The sequence below is a fragment of the Lynx canadensis genome, chromosome F1 (genome assembly GCF_007474595.2).
Source record: "Lynx canadensis isolate LIC74 chromosome F1, mLynCan4.pri.v2, whole genome shotgun sequence".
Taxonomy (NCBI): Eukaryota; Metazoa; Chordata; class Mammalia; order Carnivora; family Felidae; genus Lynx; species Lynx canadensis.
In genome coordinates this window covers 13,288,792-13,295,212 of record NC_044319.2, presented here as the reverse complement: position 1 = coordinate 13,295,212, position 6,421 = coordinate 13,288,792, and the positions used below count along the sequence as shown (strand labels likewise).

The 6,421-nt window shown below is 44.5% G+C and overlaps 1 pseudogene; it reads left to right on the top strand.

Annotated features, from left to right (window-relative positions):
* The first annotated feature begins 4,921 nt into the window (after positions 1–4,921).
* Positions 4,922–6,102, top strand: LOC115505535 (annotated as a pseudogene).
* Positions 6,103–6,421: the final 319 nt, after the last annotated feature.

The window sequence follows — 6,421 nt, the reverse complement described above, 5'->3', positions numbered from 1 at the left end:
ATTTTTCAAAGTCACTTGATAATGTAGCTCAAGGGTGGCCAACTTGTCTCTGAGCAGTGGCTGCAACAGCCCTCCTGGTAGAAGGAGCCTCAGAACTTAGTATGGGACAGTCCCTGACTGTGATGACTCCACATCCGGTCCAGAGTGTCTTAGAAACCAAAGGCCACCAATAGATAATGGGAGGCCGACTTACTAAATTCCAGGCTATGCTTTTAGATACATGAAATAACACTTAAAACCTGTCAAATTTTGGGGCGCCTGGGTGGCTCAGTTGGGTGAGCGTCTGACTTTGGCTCAGGTCATGATCTCATAGTTTGTGAGTTTGAGCCCCGCGTCGGGCTCTGTGCTGACAGCTCAGAGCATGGAGCCTGTTTCAGATTCTGTGTCTCTCCATCTCTCCGCCCCTCCCCTGCTCATGCTTTGTGTCTCTCAATAATAAATAAACGATTAAAAAAATTAAAAAAAACAAAACCTGTCAAATTTTAAACCCAGCTACCCTTATGCCTGGGCCTGACCATCGTACTTCTATGTTGGAACATGACTGCTCAGATTATCAATCTTGTTCATTCTAGCAGATCAGATTTAAAAGATTCCTCTATTGAAAATGCAGATGATAATTAGTTTACTGATGGCAGTAGCTTCATGGATGAGGGAGAGAGAAAAGCTGGATATGCTATAGTTAGTCTAATTAAGACCATTGAGGCAAAAGCCCTTCCAATAAATACTTCTGCTCAAAAGACTGAATTGATAGCTCTTATCCATGCTCCTCGATTGGAGCTTCAAATATGTTTTTCTGATGCTACATATCCATGGAGAAGTCTGGAAGGAAAGAGGACTAGTTTCAAGGCATAATTCCCCAATCAAATATGGGCCCGAAATTATTACTCCTCTTGAGGCTGTATACCTACCTAAGGAGGTACCTGTAATTCACCTCAAAGGATATCCAAAGGATATGATCTAAAATCTAAAAGAAACAATTCAGCAGACCATCATGCCAAGCAGGCAGCGTGGGATAAACAAATATTTGATCTTATACCAGTCTTAACTCCAATAAAGTCCATAGCTCCAGTCTATTCAGGCCAAGAAATTCATATAGCCCAGGAACAAGGATATTCAAAAAATTCACAAGAGTGAAAAATCTTCATACCCAAGAATAATCGACAGAAGGTAACACAGGGTTTATAAACACCAGGCTATTCATTTGGGCAAAAATGCTTTAAAACATTTAATTAAAAATATATTTGATGGAGTAAACTTCACAGCCTCAGTAAAGCAGTTCCGCCAATCCTGTATTGTTTGTGTGCAGGTAAATCCAGAAGGCACCGTCCGCCCTCCCCCACTTTTAAACCAGTCCAAAGACTTGGATCATACCCAGGAGAGGACTGGAAGCCTGATTTCACACAAATGCCTCCTTGCAAAGGCTGTAAGTTTCTACTAGTGTTTATTGATACCGTCACTGGATGGATCGAGGCCTTTCCATGTGAAACCGAAAGAACCATAGAAGTAACCAAAGTTTTGTTGCGAGAAATTATTCCCACATTTGGCCTTCCACGACCCCTTCAAAGTGACAATGGTCCCTCTTTTACTGCAGAAACAACTCAACAAATAGTGCAAGTTTTAAAAACTAAGTATTTTCTGTGTTCAGTCTGGCGTCCACAATCCTCTGGGAAGGTAGGAAAAGCTAACCATACTTTAAAATGACACCTTACTGGGGCGCCTGGGTGGCTCAGTTGGTTGAGCGTCCGACTTCAGCTCAAGTCATGATCTCGCGGTTTGTGAGTTCGAGCCCCGCCACGGGCTCTGTGCTGACAGCTGGGAGCCTGGAGCCTGCTTTGGATTCTGTGTCTCCTCTCTCTGCCCATCTCCCTGCTTGGGCTCTGTGTCTCTCTGTCTCTCAAAAATAAATAAATAAATGTAAAAAACAAGAATTTAAAATGACACCTTACTAAACTTAGTCTTAGAGACCCAGGAAAATTGGGTTACTCTTTTACCAATAGGATTTCTCAGAGCAAGAACTGCTTCAAAACAACCTCTAGGACTCAACCTTTTGAGTATTTTACGGAAAGCCATTTCTTCCAGTGGATCTGTTATTAGATGAAGATTGTAATGCTTTGTTAAATTATTCACTTGAGGCTAGTTTAATTCACAAATTACTTAATGAGTATACTGATCAATGCTCCCCAAACCTGATTTAACTACAACTGAAAGTCCACCCCATGTAAGTCCTGGAGATATAGTTTATTGAAAGAATTGGAAGTCAAATACAGCCGGAGATTTAAATCTAAAATGGAAAGGTCCATATCGGGTCATATTATGTACTCCCCCTGCAGTAAAATTAGAGGGACACTTCACGGGCTCATATATCTAGAATAAAACCTGTACCTCCTTCACAGGAGACCCATGAGCAAACAAATGCACCTCCAACTCTGTGAACCTGTAGAAGATCTCAAACTCCTCTTCAAATGATGTTGAAGGTTGTATATTTCCTCTTTGATTTCTGTCCACCTATCTTGGCTGACAATTCCTTTCTACAATGGGCACAACATGATGCTAAACTACAAAATCAAATAGCTAGTTGCATATGTGGAGTTTTGCCCATGTCAAGTACATCTGGGTTACCCTGGTGGGTTTCCCTTTTACAAGGCACAGATTGGCTCTCTCTCTATTCTTATATTTCAGTGAGGATATATAATGATGCAATGTCTTGTGATAAACCTATCACTAATTAGGATGTTTCTGCCTGGCCCATGATCGATAGGATATGGAATTTACTGGGACATAACCAGACTTTTTCATGCCCTCAAACTATTAAAATCTTAACTGATTTTACAAACCCACAAATTGCTGCCTGCCAACAAGTGCCATAGTTATGAAACCCTACTTATCACTATGCTGAGAATGGCATATATCAAATTTGGGATGTATATTTATGGCTCACACCCACGACTGGACAGCTCAGTCAAAAGGCACTTTTATGCTGGGGACAAAGAAATCTTACATATGATACCTGGGAAAATAGCCAACATCTGGGCGTTTAGGATGGCTATCATTAGAAACAAGTTCCCAAACCATTGTGCTCCAGGCTACTGATAAGTTCGCTACTGATTGGATAAGGCGACCTGGAATCAGACAGCCAGCTCCAAACAGAACCCACTGGTTATGTGGGACTAACCTATGGCCCTGGCTTCCTCCAGAGTGGATAGGTTGTTGCACCCTAAGTTTTGCCTGGATTCATGGGCACATTAACAAAACCATCTCTACCCTGACTAATCTTCCCAATTTAAAACAAAGGTGGGAGCACCCGGGTGGCTCAGTTGGTTAAGTGTCTGACTTCAGCTCAGGTCACGATCTTGTGGTTTGTGGGTTTGAGCCCCGCCCGCATTGGGCTCTGTGCTGACAGCTCAGAGCCTGGAGCCTGCTTCAGGATCTGTGTCTCCCTCTCTCTCTGCCCTTCTCCCGCTTGCCCTCTGTCTCTGTTTCTCTCTCTCAAAAATAAAAACATTAAAAAAAAATAAAAAAACAACAAAGATGGACACGATCTGGTTTTCAATGGTATGATCATTTGGCATCCATTTTTCTCCATCTGTAGGGTTAGAAAGTATAATTTGGCACATGGAAGTCCTCAGTAAATACACCATAAAGGCACTCAGTGATTCACAGAACAGTATCTCCTTACTTAATACTGAAGTTGCACAGATGAGCAAAGCAGTTCTACAAAATAGAGTGGCTTCAGATGCTCTAACCACAGCACAAGGTGGCACATAGGCCATTATTAAAACAGAATTCTGTGTGCACAACCCAGGTTATCACAGAAATGTCACAGGGTTATTAAAAAATGTGAATATCCAAATTGGGGCTCTACAAAGTCCTTCTCTCTCGTTTTTTAAAAAAATTATTTTTGGGGCGCCTGGGTGGCTCGGTTGGTTAAGTGTCTGACTTCAGCACAGGTCATGATCTCACGGTCCATGAGTTAGAGCCCCGCATCGGGCTCTGTGCTGACAGCTCAGAGCCTGGAGCCTGTTTCAGATTCTGTGTCTCCCTCTCTCTCTGCCCCTCCCCTGTTCATGCTCTGTCTCTCTGTCTCAAAAATAAATAAACGTTAAAAAAAATTTATTTTTTAAGTGGGGTAGGGGCAGAGAGAGACGGAGAGAGAGAATCCCACACAGGCTTCACACTGTCAGTGGTGCAAGGGCAGAGCCCCATGTGGGGCTTGAACTCATGAACCGTGAGATCATGACCTGAGCTGACATTGAGACTCGGATGCTTAACTGACTAAGCCACCCCAAAATCCTTCTCTCTCTTTCAATGATTGGTTACGTTCCTGGCCTGGGGAGGGTTATGGTCAACAATTAGGGATCTTTTCATTGGACTTCTCATTCTTTTTTTTTTTTCACATTTATTTATTTTTGAGAAACAGAGTGAGACAAAGCGTGAGCGGGGGAGGGGGAGAGAGAGAAGGAGACACAGAATCGGAAGCAGGCTCCATGCTCCGAGCAAGAGGTCAGCACAGAGCCCGATGCGGGGCTCGAACCCACAAACTGTGAGATCATGACCTGAGCCGAGGTCGGATGCTCAACCAACTGAGCCACCCGGGCGCCCCTGGACTTCTCATTCTTATAGCCACACTCATCGTAGTGTGTTGCTTTCTTAATAACTCACTACTTGGTGCCAAGACTCCTTCCCTGTCATAACTTCAAGCTGCAGGTGATCCTTTCCACTCCACACGTGTGGCCCCCCCCTTGGACTCGCTGCTTCTCCTTTCATAACTCCTACTTACAAAAGCCCCCCACTGACAGTGTTGACCCATAGTTAGGGACATCCCCACGCCCCTATTCAGCAGGAAGAAGTTACAGAAGACAAGACCTTCCACTCTCAGCAACCTTGAAGATTTAGAGGTTAAAATTGTTCAGGGTGGCGAATGATGTGGGGAAACCGAGGCAAGCTGAGGTCAAAGCACAAGCTAACAACCACCTGGGAGAGGGGAGGAACCTCCCAGGTCAGGTGGGATGAGTGTGACATCCCTCGGGCACTCCTGGCTGCCCAAGAACCAAGGAAAGGGAAAAAACTAATGGTTCACTGATAGAGATCCCAGCCATGCAGGACAGAGTCTCCATCAGTTTATAACTATCTTAATGATTACAAGGTAAAAAGCAATCAAAAAAACTTTTTTAATGTTCATTTATTTTTAAGAGAGAGAGAGCGAGCGAGCAGGGGAGGGGCCGAGAGAGAGAGGGAGACACAGAATCCGAAGCAGGCTCCAGGCTCCGAGCTGTCAGCACGGAGCCCGACGCAGGGCTCGAACTCACAAACAGTGAGATCATGATTTGAGCTGAAGTCAGACGCTTAATGACTGAGCCACCTAGGCGCCCCTAAGGTAAAAAGCAATTTTATCCATAGCAAACTTCCAGAAACCTGTAGATTCAACTTCTTGGGACCCTGATGTCATCCTCCCCTCCATAGGATAGAAAATTCGTATATAATCAGTCACTCCTTACACGTGCAATGCCACGCAAGCGGAACCCTGTGTGCTCAGAGCGGTCCTGCAGCATCTGTGCATTGGTTTGAGGGCACAGCGGATGATAGTGTCGATCTATGTATCTGTTTGGCTGAGGCACTTCTCGCTGCAGATGTTACACTGAATACGCTGCAGAACATTTCTGAAGGATTGGCAGTATACCCCAAAGTAATTGAGCAGTGCGTTCAGCAAGAGTTGCCTTTCATGGCCACGGAGAACGTCATCACGGCCATGGTGAAAGCTGGGGCTAGCTTCCAGGATCGCCATGAGACAATAAGAGTGCTTTCCTAACAGGCAGCTGCTGCGGTCAAGCAGGAAGGAAGCGGGTGACAATGACCTCATAGAGCGAAGCCAGGATGATGCCTCTATCAGTCCCATTCACTCCCAGTCGGACCATCTACTGGATCCTTCTTTTACAGGTCGTGCATCCCAACAGGTGCAGAGATTCTTAGAAGAGGAGGTTTATCCCCTGCTAAAACCACATGAAGGTGTCATGAAGTTGAAAGCAGAATTACGTCTGTAGAGTTGGAAGAGAATTAAACAAGAAATCCTCGTTGGCTCTGTTAACTTTTGTTACTGAGTCACGGAAACTTGCTCCTCCAGTGCCTTATTTTACCTCAAGAGCCGTTAACCTGCAATTGATAGGGTACTTTTTGTTTGCATGACACATTTCTCAACATTCACAATGCAGAAATAAACTACGTTAACTTGGACTCTGTTTTCTCTGTGTTTTCATTTGCCTGTTCTAACAACAACCCAAAAATGATCTATCTGTAACACAGCCCAGTCTCCGTCACTTCGGCACATCACAGGGGTAGAAAAGAGTCACACGGCTAGCACCCTTTCGTCTAAGGCAGAACTTCATGCCTCCCCGGACCACAAGCCCATTTCCCTCCAGAGATCCAG